This window comes from Perognathus longimembris, chromosome 13 (genome assembly GCF_023159225.1).
Source record: "Perognathus longimembris pacificus isolate PPM17 chromosome 13, ASM2315922v1, whole genome shotgun sequence".
Classification (NCBI taxonomy): domain Eukaryota; kingdom Metazoa; phylum Chordata; class Mammalia; order Rodentia; family Heteromyidae; genus Perognathus; species Perognathus longimembris.
The window spans coordinates 14,229,083-14,245,793 of NC_063173.1; the positions used below are offsets into that span (position 1 = coordinate 14,229,083).

General features: G+C 37.3%; 2 pseudogenes; one reads left to right on the forward strand and one right to left on the reverse strand.

The window, feature by feature from the left end:
• Positions 1 to 5,941: 5,941 nt before the first annotated feature.
• On the reverse strand, positions 5,942 to 6,835 carry LOC125362214 (annotated as a pseudogene).
• Positions 6,836 to 11,237: 4,402 nt separating this feature from the next.
• On the forward strand, positions 11,238 to 11,878 carry LOC125361935 (annotated as a pseudogene).
• The last annotated feature ends 4,833 nt before the right edge of the window (positions 11,879 to 16,711 follow it).

The window sequence follows — 16,711 nt, forward strand, 5'->3', positions numbered from 1 at the left end:
GATGACTGAAATTGCATATCATTACAAATGGAATATCAGAAAGGACAGTGTATTTTGTATGTATGTATGCCATAGTGTGTGGGGCTTGAATACATGGCCTCAATTTCTTAGTTAATTTTTCACTCAAGACTGAGCCACACCTCCAGCTCTGGCTTTGTACTGGTTAAGTAGAGACTGGTTTTGAACCTTGATTCTGAGATCACAGCCTCCTGAGTACCTAGGGTGAGAGAAATGAATCACCAGCACCCATTGAAATGGTATTTTGTCGGGTAACATGTATTTTTCCATTTTCTCTCCCAGAATGTGTACTTTCAAACTGTATTGAATAAATTGATAGTAAATTCTAGATTTATATCTCAGTTCCTTCCCCTTCTTTTTTCTCCATCATCAAGATATTTTGAAGATTTAATTGGAATCAGCACAACTGTGCTCTGATCTATTCACGTAAGATATTAGCCTTTTGAAGGAGTCCTAAAGTATGTTGCTTTATGTGACAATCTGACTTTTGCATAAGAAATGACATCGCTCTTCAAGACATGTTCTAGCTTGGCTGGTCTTCAAGCTAAAATGTAGCTTCCAGATTTGTTTGGGAACATACAACTTTTTTTTTTACATCCAATTCAAGAAGTATGCCATGTCATCTCAGTTCCAACAGACACCCAGGTTTTATTTACCTGAAAACTTAAAAACACTCCAGGGTTCATAATACAGGAGCTATTTGGTAGACTCTTTGGTTTTCCCATTTGCAGGCCAGTAATTAGTGAAATGGTTGATGAACTTACTCAGCTCCCATTAACAGTTGATGCTCTTACCTGTGCAACTGGTAAGCCTGAAACAAAACTTGTCACTCTTCTCCTTGATTGACACTTACATTAGTACATCTCTACTAAGTTTATTTACATATTTTGTTTTTTCTCTTTTTTTTGCCACTACAACATGTTGACATTGAAAGCACTAAATATCTAAATTCATCTTTGCATTTCAAACTCTACCAACACAATTCTAATGGTAAAACAAATACTAGTTAAATGTCTAAATGAATGGGTCTGCATTTGTGAAGCCCCATGTTCATGTACTATCAATTGGAAAAGCATACATACGTATTCCTCCTGTCAGGAATTCATTTTATTAGGAGGTAACATCTCAATAAAAATATTCTGAGCTGGTGCTGTGCTAATAATCTTTAAAAATGTCAGAAGAGAGTCAGGTAGTAGTTTTCAACTATACATATACTGGAATATCTTGGGAAAATGTGAATGGAAGAGTGAATGGAAGTTTAGACATTCAAGTAAAAGAGTAGACACACAAACTACAGTTTAGAGGTACAATATAACACAGTTTCCACAAATGCTAACCCATCATAGAAGATGAACATCTAACCTGCAAGAGATGATGTTTGATACTAAATGTAATCCAGGAGGAATGCCATGGGGAAAGATGAAGAGTATTATTTCTTCCTTAAATCAAGGCTGTTCCTTGTCTGGTGGCCCAGTCACTCCAGGCCAAATGCCTGCCACTTGTAAACACCTTCCTACTGGGGATTTGTGTAGCCACCAATTCTATTAAAAATGTATCTGCAAATATAACAGGAGAGATACTGCAAGTGCATCTTGTAATATTTCCTTTCTTATGCCTAAAGAATTATGCTGCTAATATACAGTGGAAAGGCATAATAGCCCGTTTCAACAGAATGGCATTCAGTAATGTTTTATTTTTTATTTATTGTCATTGTAGCATTAATATGCTGAGAGGTTACAGTTCCATGAATCAGGTAATGAATAATGGGCACAATTCTTTTTTAACCATGCCTCCCCTTCCCTTGCTCTCTCTCAGTTTTCCCCTTCCCAGCACCACCCACAAAGATGTGTAGTTCATTTTCCACACAGTGTCTAGTGAGTACCACTGCTGTATTTGTTCATCCTTGTTCCACCTTTTCTGTGCCTCTCTAACCATCCCAAATAAAACAAACTAACAAGACAAAAGCAACAATGGCAACTAAAATTGTCTCTTTTCCTTTTCTTAGAGTTCATTCCATAGAATACTATTTTATATGATCACATGCACATAACTACTGAGCTTTTGTCAAGCACTCCTATGTATATCCTCTTTGGCCTTGGTGTGTGAATGGAATTCTACTCATCCATCACAAAGAATGATATTGTACCATTCTTAAGGAAATGGAAAGACTTGGAAAAAAATTATCTTAAGCAAAATAACACAGAGCCAAAGAAACATGAGCTTCATGATTTCTCTTATTTGTGGTAACTAGAACGTACCTGTAAGTCTACAAGTAAATACATTGATATACACATACATATACTCACTGGGACATGATAAACTATATAGTAATGTTTTATTTTAAAAGCTTATTCTTACTGGGCTCTAGTGGCTCACATTTGTAATCCTAGAAATCTGAGGATCACAGTTTTATCTCCAATTAGAGAAAAATCCAGAAGTGGAGGTACAACAAGTGGTAGAATGATAGAGTACCAGCCTTGAGCAAATAAGGGTAAGAGCCCAAGGCCCACACATGGGTACAGGTTAAATATTTATAAAGCTACAGAACTGCTTTCCATTTCTTTGCATTTTGTATCCCTCGGGCATTTTGTGAGAACTCCAGGTGCTCTATAACTTTTCTTATATTTGGTATGAGGAGCCTTTACTTTTAGCCATTTAAATAAGTATGAAATGGTATCTCATGATGATTCCAATTTTCATTTTCTTCATTTGTATTTTATTATTGTGACTTCAATTTGCAATTTCCTTTTTGGTGTGTTTACCTGCTATTCATTTATCTCTTATGAAATATATATTAAAATCGTGCCTTTATTTTCAAGTTGGGTGTTTCTCTTTTATTACTGACTTCTTTATTTGTTTAAGATCTAAATGCTCTGTTTTATATGGGTTACAAGCATTTAATCCCGGACTAGGGTTTGCTTTTTCATTTTTCTTAGTAGCATGCTTTTAAAAAGACAGGACTTTTAAATTCTCTTAGGGAGTCTATATCCTAAGAGCAGAAGTTTATGGAGGTCAGGTGACAAGTGGAATTATAGCGCTCTCATGCCTTTCTGGAGGATCCTATTTTTATTTTTGTTTGTTCTACTTGTTTTTATTTTTATTGTAAAAGAGACATACAAAAGTTACAGTTAGGGGGTTGGGAATATGGCCTAGTGGCAAGAGTGCTTGATTCATATACATGATGCCCTGGGTTCAATTCCCCAGCATCACATATATAGAAAAGGCCAGAAGTGGCGCTGTGGCTCAAGTGGCAGAGAGCTAGCCTTGAGCAAAAAGAAGCCAGAGACAGTGCTCAAGCCAAGTCCAAGGCCGAGGACTGGCAAGAAAACAAACAAACAAACAAACAAAAAAGTTTCAGTTACATAAGAAAGATAATGAGTCCATTTCTTTTTGAACAGTGTCACCTCTCCCTCATTCTCTCCCAGATTTTCCCCTCCCAAGCCTCCTTTCCCACAAGTTGTACAGTTCTTTTCCCACCGTGACTAGTGAGTATCACTGCTGAATTGGTTCACCCATTGTCCCACCCTTTTTGTGGTTCCCTTTTCCTTCCCCAAATCAGATAAGCCTACATATAAAACAAAGGATATAAAGATCAAAAACAAGACAAAATGGGGGTGGAGGACAAAGAAAAATAAACACAAAAATCTGAATTAGGGAAGGGAAGGGGAGCAACAAAATGGTGAGACAAAGGACAAAGCGAGAACCAATACAACAGCGATACTCACAAGACGATATATTGGAAATTAACTTTATAACTTGGGGAGGGGAGGATTGACGAGGGAAAGAAAGTAGGAGAAAAATGAGGGAGGGGGTAGCAATGTTCAACAGAAATGTACTCATTACCTTATGTATGCAACTGTAACCCCTCTGTACATCACGTTGGCAATAAGATTAAATTAAAAAAGAAATCTATGAAAAGGATAAACATGCATAGTAGTTTGGGACAATGGATGAATAAAACAAAATAAGGAGAATGTGATTGCTGCTACACATTTGGAAAAGTAAAATTAAAATGACTTAAAAAAGAGCTGGGATGAAGCACAGGGCTAAGTGCTTGCCTAGCAAGTGCAACATCCTGGGTTCAATCCCAAGTACCAAAAAAGAAAAGACAAAAAATACAGTTTTAATACTTTCCATTGATTGTATTGTTTGTATATTTATAAAGACAAGTTCCATGGATTTCAAAGTAGTGTGTAACAATTGCAATTCCAATTAAATAATTATTAATTTTAAAGAAAAAAATACAGTTTTAAAAAAACCCAACCAAACAAATAACTAAAAAAAAAAAGAACCATAAACAGTAGAATAAAAAGCCTCTTGTTTACATTTCTTGGAGTTTATTTCAATAAGAATCATCATTTTTATATGATCATATGCACATAGCTATTGAGCCCTGTGATCCTCTCCTAAGAATATCCTCCTTTGTTCTCACCATGTGAATGTTTAGAATGTAGCTTAATTAATCATGTTCAGGTGTAATTTTTTGTCTTTTACTATCCATTGGGTTTACTTGTAGATTTATAGGTACATCTAATGATTACAAATGAGAGAAACCATGCAAACTATGTTTCTTTGGGTCTGGCTTACTCCACTTCACATAATGTTTTCCGTCTTTCCATTTCCTTACAAATGGGGCAGTGTCATATATACCACATTTTCTTGATCACTTGTTCACTGAGGGGCATCCAGCTATGGTAAACAATGTTTCAATGAACATGATTGTGCTAGTGGCTTTAGTGTGGCCTGGTTTATGGTCATTTAGGTAAATGCCCAGGAGTGGAATGCTGGAGACTACTCAAGAAGAAATAAGAATGGCCAAGAGACATATAAAAAAAAATGTTCAACATCCCTGGCCATGAAAGAAATGCAAATCAAAACAACACCAAGATTCCACCTCACTCCAGTTAGAATGGCAATTATCAAGAAAACTAACAACCGATGCTGATGGACCAAAGGGAACGCTACTACAGAGTTGGTGGGAATATAAACTTGTGGAACAACAGTGAAAAGCAGTATGGAGATTCCCTGGGGAATTCATTCTAGAATGAATCATTAGAATAGAACCTTGATTGTGAATTTTTTTCTGCTTGGAAGAGGGCTTCAGTTTCTATTCTATTTGCGTCTCCAACTAATTAGATAACATGTACTCACTTTATAGAGGACCTAGGTTTTTGTTATGTAGTCAGTAAAGTTAAAAATGTCTTGCTTAGGGCTGGGGATATAGCCTAGTGGCAAGAGTGCCTGCCTCGGATACACGAGGCCCTAGGTTCGATTCCCCAGCACCACATATACAGAAAACGGCCAGAAGCGGCGCTGTGGCTCAAGTGGCGGAGTGCTAGCCTTGAGCGGGAAGAAGCCAGGGACAGTGCTCAGGCCCTGAGTCCAAGGCCCAGGACTGGCCAAAAAAAAAAAAAAAAAAAAAATGTCTTGCTTAGCTGAACAAAGATACCTTTGCATCATGTTGGGTAGTTCACTGCAGAAATAAAGATCATTATGTTGAAATGAAGCATCCTGGGAGTTGCACCTGGAATATTTTGTTTTTATTATTTCTTCATGTGTACAGACTATATCTCTTTCTGTCCCTGTGGTGCCTTATTTTGAATTAGTTTAAATCCAAAAATTCTAGTAGATGTTTGATCCTATGAAATTGTTGCCATTGCTATTTTAAAAAGTTACTAAAATGGATACTGAATAAAATGATGCCTGTAGAGTTTTATTTTTTACTTTATTCGCTGTGGTTACAAAAAAAAATGCTAGTGAACTCTCCATGGAAGAAATAAGAATTGTGTTTGACTTCTTTGCTCAATGATCCTGGAACCCACATCTTCCAGCACCATTTGCAGGAAATAGATCAGATGACTGTCTCCAAACCAAGTGTTCACTGTCAAACTTTCTTCCAAAGGAAGAATATTACCACACTGTTTCAGATCTGCTTGGTTCTTACACCATGAAAACGAAGGTTAAGAGCAGGGGAGATGATCACATGTAAGTTAGCCAGAAGGATGTGAATGTGATGTGGAGTATTGTGACCAAAACAATGAGTCTGAAAGGAGAAATAGGCTGGAATGAAGAAAAAAACTAAGGTGACACACACGGGAACTACAAGTGTTAAGAGCCTTGAGCCTGGCCTCCTTGGAGGGGAGTTTGAAGACAGCATTGAGAATTTTCACAGAGCAGACAGCTACCAAAACAACATCCAAAAGTATCATAGAGATAAGAATTAATCCAAATAATATATTGACCTTTTTCCTGACATAGCCAGGCAGGCAAATGCCCATATGTTCATATTAGGTTATGGGGTATAATATTAGGTCCACAGAATGAAAGGCTTAGAAGGAGAAATACAAATGGGAAAAACAAAACAAAAATTTTCAACAATCCCATTCCGCCAATAATACAAATTGTTCTGTTGGTGAGGATTGTATTGTATCTTAGAGGATGGCAAATGGCATTGTACTGATCAAAAGCCATAGCTATAAGCATGCATGATTCAATGCTTGTAAACAGGTGTATGAAGAACATTCGAGCTAAGCAATCAGGGAAGGAAATCTCATTGGAATAAACCCAACACTTTGGGGATGGTTGCAGTAGAAAGGCCCAAGTCATTCACAACCAACATGACCAACAAGTAGAACATGGGCTGGTGAAGGCCGTGTTCAGAGTGGATAACAAAGAGAATGATGACATTGCCCAGGAGGAAAATAAGATAGGCTGCACCAAAAGGGATGCCAAGCCAGCATTGTATGTTTTCCAATCCTGGGATCACCAACAGCAGGAAGGAGGAGGGGTGAACACATGAGTTATTATCTGAGGACATAGTGGCAAGGATCTCTGATGATCACGGTTCCTTTCTTCATTTGTGTCTCCTCCCCCTTCAGCAACCACTTCACCCCCCAAATATTTACACTTTTTGGTATTCATTTGGCGAAACAATTCATTGCTTTTTCAAAGGAGTTACACCATGGGACTCCTCCCCTATGTAATGTTTTTGCCTTCTCTAAATTTGTGTTGCTACTTGTCAGTTTCCATCCACTGATGAAGACAGTCATTTTCTTTTTCAGAACAAAGACTGTGCTTTATGAGACCACTGATTTTACAAGACTCCATGCCATCTAATTGATCGTAGAGACAAAGCCAGTATCTTTAGAGACACCCTCACAGGTTAAGCATCAACCCTTCATGTTCCCTCATTTATGTCCCTTATTCATCACAGAAACTGCTTAAGATAACTTCATTTCTAAAAACATCCATGTTATACCAAACACTCTCCTTCCTGGGGAATTCAAGGATATTATTATCACTATCATCATCATTAGAAAAAAGAAAAGAATTGTTAAAATAATAATGCCATGTAACCAATTGATATGACTTGTTTTGCTAGAAATTTCCAGACATATTATATCACATGCCACTCACGTCAGCCACAGGAGGAAATCAGGGAAGGTGATAGTTAATAAATAAATATATTTATTTCCTGTCCGAATGAGAGGTGCAGACTTTCATCCTCAACATAGAGCATCTGTTTCCTGAGCTTTAGACGTTTCTAAGGCTCTTTCCAAATGTGTCTATTCCCTGGACATTGAAGCTCAAGTATTTAGTCCTCATATTGTTTCTTATGCTATTTTTATTTCATCATGACCAATACTCCTAGATTTCCTGTCGAATTACTCTTTCTCATTCTATATTACTTCTTACATATTTTTCCAGCATAGTTGTTCTACATTCATATTTCTAAAGAAAAGAAAACCAAGGACTAAGTGGGTTCTTGATAATACTGCAGAATTAATAACCATTTGTGAAAGCTAAAATAGTATTAATAATATGAAGTCTAATGTCTTTGTGGTACATAAGGCTGTCAGGGCACCAAGAAATGTAGTGCCCAATGAATTTAGGACTTCAGGAAATCAAAGTGAAAAATGTTAAGAATAAGAGACAGTAAACACAACAGGACTGCATGAAAGTGAACACAAATATATGAACTACAATGTGGTATTTTTAGGAGAGAATTCCAACTGTGTGATTCCTTAGCAAAACCAACTCACAGTCCAACAAAATGAATACCAAGAAACTGGTACTTGGAAATGGAGGTGTCAACAGGAAGGGATAGACAAATGAAGAAGTGGGAGAGAATGTTGTCATAATATTCAATGTACATCCTACAAAATTAAGACAATTGAGGGAAGGAGTTGAGAAGGGAGAGCTGGAGAAGAATAAAGACATGACATTGATCAAGATGCATTGTACTCATAAACTGATTTGTTGAATGGTAACTCCTTTGTACTGCTACTTAAAGGTAATAAAAATATTATTTAAAAAGAGAATCAGAGAGACATGATCTTGTGAGAGAAAAGAGAGTGAAGTGAAATATCTAAATATTTTTAAATGTATCTGTTGGAGGGATCTTCTCTAAATGTAGAGATAAAATTGCAGAAGGGAATTCCCCAAACAGGTGTGAGAAAAAGAAAAGAGCCGTCATCATCCTCGTATCAATCTTCTGGGCCTCACCTCAGTAACTCCTTCTTAGAAAAACCTCAGTCTGTTTGCTTATAATAATCTCTCCCAGTATTCTCTTCTTCTGCTACATAATATTTTGTGTGATACCTAATTAATGTCTGGATTTCTATGTAATTGTCAGCCTCAGGCAAAGTAGAGGAGGAGGTTTTATTCACCATTGTCGCTAGCACTGCACCTGAAAAACAGCTACCATTCAAAGTGCATGGTCGCTGAAAGACTGAATCAGTGGATAATTATCAAATTTAAATCCTGGTCAGAAGTTTTCATGTTAAGAACAGAGCCTCGGCCAGGTGCCAGTGGCTCATACCTGTAATCCTAGCTACTCAGGAGGCTGAGATCTGAGGACTACAGTTCAAAGCCAGCTGGGGTAGGAAAGTCCATGAGTTTCTTATCTTCAGTTAACCACCAGAAAACCCTAAGTAGCTCTGTGGCTTAAGTGGTAGAGCACTAGCCTTGAGCTGAAGAGCTCAGGGACAGCGCCCAGGCCCAGAGTTCAAGCCCCACAACCCACCACCCCCTCCCAAGTCCCCCCCCCAGAAAAGAACAGAACCATGCAATGCATCTGGCAGATGAGGAAGGTGAAGCAAGAAGGAAACTGCAGTCCTTGTCAGAGGGAAGATGGTTCTGATCAGAAGCCGTCCTGACAATGGAGCCTATGTTAAAAATAAGAGAGACAACTAATTCAGCAGTGATACCCACTAGACACTATGTTGAAAATGAACTATACAATTTGTGGGGGAGGGGGGTCAGGAGGGAGAAAACAAGGGAAGAGGTGACACTGTTCAAAAGAAATATCCTCGTTACCTGATTTAAGTAACTGTAACCCCTCAGTTACAATTTAAAAAATCTAAGAGAGAGACTACAGGACAGATATGCTAAGTAGACCCAGTAAAAGCAGGTGTTATGACAATCAGAAATAGGAGGTAAAATATGATTGATGTACTTACTTATGCATAATTGATTGTTTTCATGGAAATTCCTTTCATTGTACTCTATAACATCAGTAAACCACCACTGAAAAAATTTTCCTAGTGGTGCATTTCCAAAAATCTGCATTTTAGGGCTGGGGATATAGCCTAGCGGCAAGAGTGCCTGCCTCGGATACACGAGGCCCTAGGTTCGATTCCCCAGCACCACATATACAGAAAACGGCCAGAAGCGGTGCTGTGGCTCAAGTGGCAGAGTGCTAGCCTTGAGCGGGAAGAAGCCAGGGACAGTGCTCAGGCCCTGAGCCCAAGGCCCAGGACTGGCAAAAAAAAAAAAAAAAAAAAATCTGCATTTTATAATGTGAAATTACCTTCAGCTCACATCACTACTTACTCAACATAAGTGTCTAAACAAATAAGATTATACAAGTAGCAAGATTAATGCCAGAAATTTACAAAATCTGTAATAAGTGTTTGTGAGGAAATTCTGAGAGGCAACTGTAGAGGAGAGAAACAGACGTGGTGAGGGGAAGAGAGAAATGCAGACTGCCTGATTCCTCATATCACCTGTGAGGCAGAACTTTGTTCTCATTCCTACATAGAATTATCAGCAATTGGAAGTCTGTTTAATTAAACATTCTACAGTTCTAATTGAAGGAACGTTTTCTTTGATATCACCAGTTTGTCATCCATACTACATTGAAAAGTTTTGCTTAACTCTCAGAAATCTGTGTCTGGGGAAAAAATTGAAATAGTACAATGTTAGGAATGTTCCTGATACACTCAACTCAAGGCTGTTGTCACTGTAAGAACTGCATATGTACTAGACATACATGAACTCAATAAAAGCCACTACTCAACCCATTCAGAACATATAGACAGAAGAAGAGCTCAATAAGGACCTCTTATCCAGAAGAGCTACTCCTACCAAATACGTAAACAGAAGAGGTAAATAGGTCCATTTTCAACCACTAGGAATTTAGCTTATTGGTAGAGTGCCTGCCTGGCATGTGTGAGGCCTTAGATTCAATCCTCAGAACTGTGATGATGATGATGGTGGTGGTGGTGATGATGGTGGTGGTGATGATTATAGGTTCATGTTGATAATCTGAGAAAGGAAAGGAGAATTTTAGAGTGCGTGACTGAGTCGTGTCAATAAGATCTTTAGAGGAGAGAAAAGCTATGTCATTAAATTATTCGTTTTTTAGTTGTGTTTTCCCTACAGGTTATAATTTAATGTTAAAATGGAATGATAAAATGGGAAAATGTAAAGTGTTCTTTGCATTGCATGTATGGAAAAGTGTGTGGGCCATATCACATATGGTCTGTATAAACATGTTGTATATGGCCTTATTAAAATGAAGGACATTCAGTGTACACTTCTCACACATTAAATTCAACTATATGGGATTAGTATTAACTTATTACTCTTTTTCAATATCAGTGATTAGAAATAAAAGACAAAAATGTATTGATTTTGACAATGCCATTTTCTATATTAAAAAGAACCTGAAATTGTCAGTAACATAATAAAGTTTCATAAAATTAGCCTAAAAGAGGGAGCTAGGATACAGGAGAGGGAAACACCAAGGGAGAGGGAGAGAGAACAGGAAAGAAGAGGGAAGAGAGAACACACAGTGAGCAAGAAGAGAAAGAGGCCAAGAGAAAAATTCAAAATTGTAACAAAAGTCATTAGGTTGCCTGGTATTTGTACATTTTTCTTTATCTTTAAACGTAGCTACACAGCATGTACACAGTTGCCTTAACAACCGGCTGCAGATTCCTTCCGCAATGGCTTCCAATCTTAAGAAGACAAATGTAGCATCAAGTGTCTAGTGTAAAAGGATGAGTCCCAAACCAGAGCTTACTGCAGAGCAAAAACAAGAAATCCGGGAAGCCTTCCATCTCTTTGATGCTGATGGAACTGGTACCCTCGATGCAAAAGAACTAAAGGTGCCAATGAGGGCCGTTGGTTTTGAGCCCAAAAAAAGAAGAAATCAAGAAAATGGTAAGTGAAATTGATAAGGAAGGACAGGAAAAATGAACTTCGGGGACTTCTTGACTGTGATGACTCAGAAAATGTCTGAGAAAGATACCAAAGAAGAAATTCTGAAAGCTTTCAATTTATTTGATGATGATGAAACCGGGAAGATAGCTTTCAAAAATCTGAAGCGGGTGGCCAAGGAGTTGGGTGAAAACCTGACTGACGAGGAGCTGCAGGAAATGATTGATGAAGCTGATCGGGATGGAGACGGAGAGTTCAATGAGCAAGAATTCCTGCGCATTATGAAAAAGACCAGCCTCTATTAAGATTAGTGTCTTCTTTTTTACCCTAACCATGTGTGCCTGCCATTGTGTGGAATCTGTCTTTTGACAACCTAATTCCTCCAGCCCCCAGACTTCACTGTACAATTTTAGCCATGACCTTAAATCTCTCTTAGCCTTTTGGAAGTATTCCTTGATATTAAGGTTCTTTGCAAAAATGACCTGCTGATTTTTAAAAGCAGAAAGAAAGTACATTTAAGTGGAGAAAAGGCTCTTAAAGTTTGACCACTTGCCATTTCCCCTGCATTGCTTCAGTCTTGTCATGCCTTTCCACACAGACGCAACCACACAATACCTTAGACCAGCACACGTACCGTGTCGCCCCAAGCAGTGGTCATTCCTCAGTGGTTCTGTTTTTTAATTGATACCTGAGTGCAGTTTTGTCTTTTATAAAATCCAGTGAATTCTTGCTTTGGTATTTTGGTGTATTGATGCTATTTATCCTGTCTTAAAATAAAAACTTCCTTAGTTAAAAAAATAAATGTAGCTACAGTTATTTGCAAAGACATAAATAGAACATGCAGAATGGCCTGGAATTCTACTCATTAGAAATACAAAGTTGTTAAGGAGATTAAATCAATAAATCGAACTCTAAACCTTCCCAAGCTATAATGTTAAAACATGTATGACCCCACTCACCAACTTCAGTTCTAGGAAATAGGTCTTAAATCTGCAGTCCTGACTAATAGCCATTCCAGGTGCGTCAGCTCCAAATTAACATCCAAGTTCATGTGGGATTGTGAGACCCCCCCAATGACCAAGAAAGGCTGCTTCTCTGGTATTCTCAGGGACAAGAGCAGGAAGGACAAAAACCTCGCAACTCTCCCAGGTTTATGGGCACAGAAAAGCACATATGCACAGGAATCACTAGGGACTATTGATTTTTCTCCCTCACCTCCCCAGCCTGCAAGACTCTCTCATTTTCTAACTCTTCACTTGGTAATGACTATGCTGCGTTAGCCCCACAAGAATAATATCTAAGCCAACCAGTAATGCCCCACCTTGTTATCTAGGGATATTATATTTTCTAATTAACAGACCTTTTTTTTCCAGCAAACAGTATTAACTTCATAATGATGACTAAAACGCTGAGCTCTTGTGATTACAGGGGATCAGGTAACCCACTGGGCATTTATTTCAGATTTTGTGATCAGACACACAATTTATTTCCCCCAAGAAGATATGTGCTAGTCACATAGGCAAGTTAACCACTTATAAACTGGCAAGTAATTAAGTTTTTAATTTAGACCTGCAGAAATCAAGAGCACTGGTAAGTTCCTAAGCATTCTTAGTTTCCTTTAGAATGGGATCAGAAAATGATGCAATAAAAACTATAAACTGTAAATACTAGTGAGGAAATCACAGAAACAATACCTCCTATGTCTAGCTTGGATAAGTATATAATCATAGAGACTGGCTTTCTCACAGTTTTAACAACACAAAAAAGACACTTTTAACAGTGGTCATGAACCTCATCATGATTTCATAAAGTATCAACATTGGTTACTTTATGTCCCCAATAATGAAGTCAAATGATGCTAAGCATGATTTCATGTATTTGCCATTCATATCATTTTCTTTTTTTTCTTGTGGTTTTTTTTTTCTTGTTTCTTGTCAAAGTGATGTACAGAGAGGTTACAGTTTCATACATTAGGCATTGGGTACATTTCTTGTACTGTTTGTTACTTCCTCCCTTTTCCCCCCCTCCCCATATCATTTTCTTCAGTGAAGTACCTACTGACATTCTTTGTTCATTTGGAATGAGGTTGTTTTCTTGCTATTGAGCTTTTCGTCACATGTGTATTTCACAAACTTTTTTTTTTCTCCATCTGTGGTTTATCTTTTCATTCTCTGATTAGGGCGTTGACTGACTGACGAATGGTTGATTGGAAGTAGTTGGGTTTGAGCTCAAAGCTTTATGTTGGCTAGACAGTGCTCTAGCATGTGAGCTACAGCCCCAATCATTTTTGCTTTACTTAAGTTTTGAATAGAGTCTCACATTTATGCCTAGATCATTCTTGACTATAGTCTTTTTCTTTTGACTTCCCATACACCTGAGGTGACAAGCCAAACTCTACAATGTCCAGCTTTTTATTGGTTGAGATAGGAACCTCTGAACTTTTTTCTGGCCTGACCTCAAACCAGGGGCCTCACAATTTCTGCCTCCTAAGGAAGTAGGGTTACAGGTGTGAGTTTCCATAATTGGTTAACGATATCTTTTAAATAGGATCATGTTTACAATTACTCAATTTAGGATTTTTTTTCTTTTATGCACAGTGCCTTTGATATCATCTGTAAAATATTTGAAGCCAATAACAAATACTTTTCTCTTACATGATCTTCTAAAAGTTCTATACTTTCACATGATCTTTAAATGTTAGATCCATTATTCCTTGAGGTACATTTTAGTAAATTGTTTTTTTTTCTTTTTGTAGGTCATGGGGTTTGAACTCAACTTGGGGCCTGGGAACGGTCTCCGAGCTCTTTTGCTCAAGGCTAGCATTATACACATACCTCCACTTCCAGATTTTGGGGTAATTAATTGGAGGTCAGCGTCTGGCTTCAAATTGCAATCCTGAGATCTCAGCCTCCTGAGTAGCTAGGATTACAGATGTGAGCCACTGGTACCTAGCCATTTTAGTAAACTTTACAGTATACTTTAGCATAACAGACCTAAAGGAAAATGCATAAAACATTAAGTACAGGATTGATAATTTTTCACAAATGTTAACATAGTCACATTAAATGTTAATCAAATAATATTCCCATCTTAATCTGTTGTAAGCATCTAACAGACCAAAAAAAGTGAAATATTGCTTATAATTGAGTCATCTTTATATTAGTTCCCCTACTACCTCCAAAACCAACATAAGTGTAATTTTTCCCAGGATTGCAAGATTCCGTCCAAAAATATAATGCTAATAGGATGAAGGAAAAAAATTATCATCTCAACTAATGTGGAAAAGGCATTTGGCAAAATTCATCAGCTTTTCATGATTACAGCATTGAAAATCTAGAAGTATGAGGAAAAAAACTCCTAATGGAAAGATCATTTGTGAAAACATTCACAGCTCATCATTCTCAATGATGAATACTGAAAGGGCAAAGCTAACTTTCCCCTTAAATTCATGAACAAGACAAGGGACTTGCTCTCACCACAGTTCTAAGGAGAACAATTAGTAAAAGAAAAAAAGAAAAGCTATCCAATGTATAATGGAAAAGTAACAAGTAAACTATATTTACAGATGGCATAACCTAAAAAGATATTAGAACTAATAAAGTTAACAAAGTTGGAGAGTTTAAAGATTGCCCTGCAAAAATCAATTAGGTTTCTATACACTAGCAACACAAAGTTAAAAATTAAATTAAGAAAAAGGCTATTTAAAATAGTATCAAAATACTTTCATTGTTTTATTATTATAAGTTTCTCTACATTGAGAAACCTTACTGGAAGTGCTTTTGGCATCATGGAATGAAAGTCTTAGTACTGCTGGAAAGGAAAATCTCCCCAAAGTGATCAATAGAAAATGTATAAGCCCTAATAAAATCCCAAAAGTTTATTTTCATTTGATTTGGTTTTTGAATTTTTTAATTAGAAAAAGGAATGCTGATCCTAAAACTTACATGGAATAGCAAAGGCCCTTGAGCAGCAAAGTGCAGTGAAAATGAAAAACTATGTTAGAGTAGTCATAACTTCTTAATTTCAACATTTACTACAAAGCTATACTACTCAGTATGATGCTGGTATAAGAACAGACATGCAAATGAATGGAAAAGAATTAATTGAGAAGCCTATAAAGCCTGTAAATTGATTGCTGGCAATCATGTCATAGTCATTCAATGGAGAAAAGAATAATATCTTCAAGAAATGTGTCCACAGAACAAAGAATGAAGTAGACCCTTACTTAGCCTGTTCTCTATACAAAAAATAAAGTGAATCAAGGACATAAATTCAACAAAACTCTTAGAATAAGTCATATCTGTAAATATTCATGATCATGACCTCACATTTGGTTTCTAATTTATGACAAGAAGAAAACAATATGCATTTAAATAAGTTAAATTTCATCAGGATCAAAAAACCTTGGTAAGTCAAATAATACTATCAAGAGACTGTAAATACAGCCCATTGGAATTGGAGAGGATAAAGTACTGGAAAATCATATACAGCATAAAAGTCTAGTAACCAAAATGTACAAAGAATTCTTATGACTCAGTAAAGTGTGTGTGTATATATATATATATATATATATATATATATATATATATGTATATGTATATGTATATATAATGGGGGTGGGGGATGCTATGTAAATATGCAGCAGAGACCAAAGGATTAAACCAAGACTAAACAAGAACAAGAAAAGGGTAAGAAACAAGGCTTAGGTACAGTGGTGCACACCTATAATCTCAGCTTACTTGGGAAGACAGAGGATTCTAGCTCTAAACCAGCCAGGCCAAAACAAAAGTTAGAAAAGAAACCCTCTTCAACCCGCAAGCTAGCATGGTGGTATGTACCTGTGGTTCCTGTTCTATGGGAAGCATAGGCAGGAAGATTGTGGCCCAAAGTCAGCGCCTAGCAAAAATGCAAGAACTTATCCCAAACATTACTAAAGCAGGCAAGGGTTGGGGCCATAATTCAAGTGATAGAGTACCTGTCAAAGCAAGAGTGAGGCCCTGAATTCAAACCCAAGTGCCACCAAGGAAGAGGAGGAAGAAAGCAGAAGGTAAAATGACACTTATTATAAGAATAAGGTGAAATAAGACGTAGTCATTGACCAGGTCAGGGGCAGAGTGTTGGTGGAGATTTCCCTAGCCCTTCCCTTCAGCTGATGCAATGACAAAGAAGAATTTCTCTTCACTGTAATAGAAGACCTCTGCCACCTGGAGACTTATTACTAATCACTCACCTCTGGACACTCACAAAC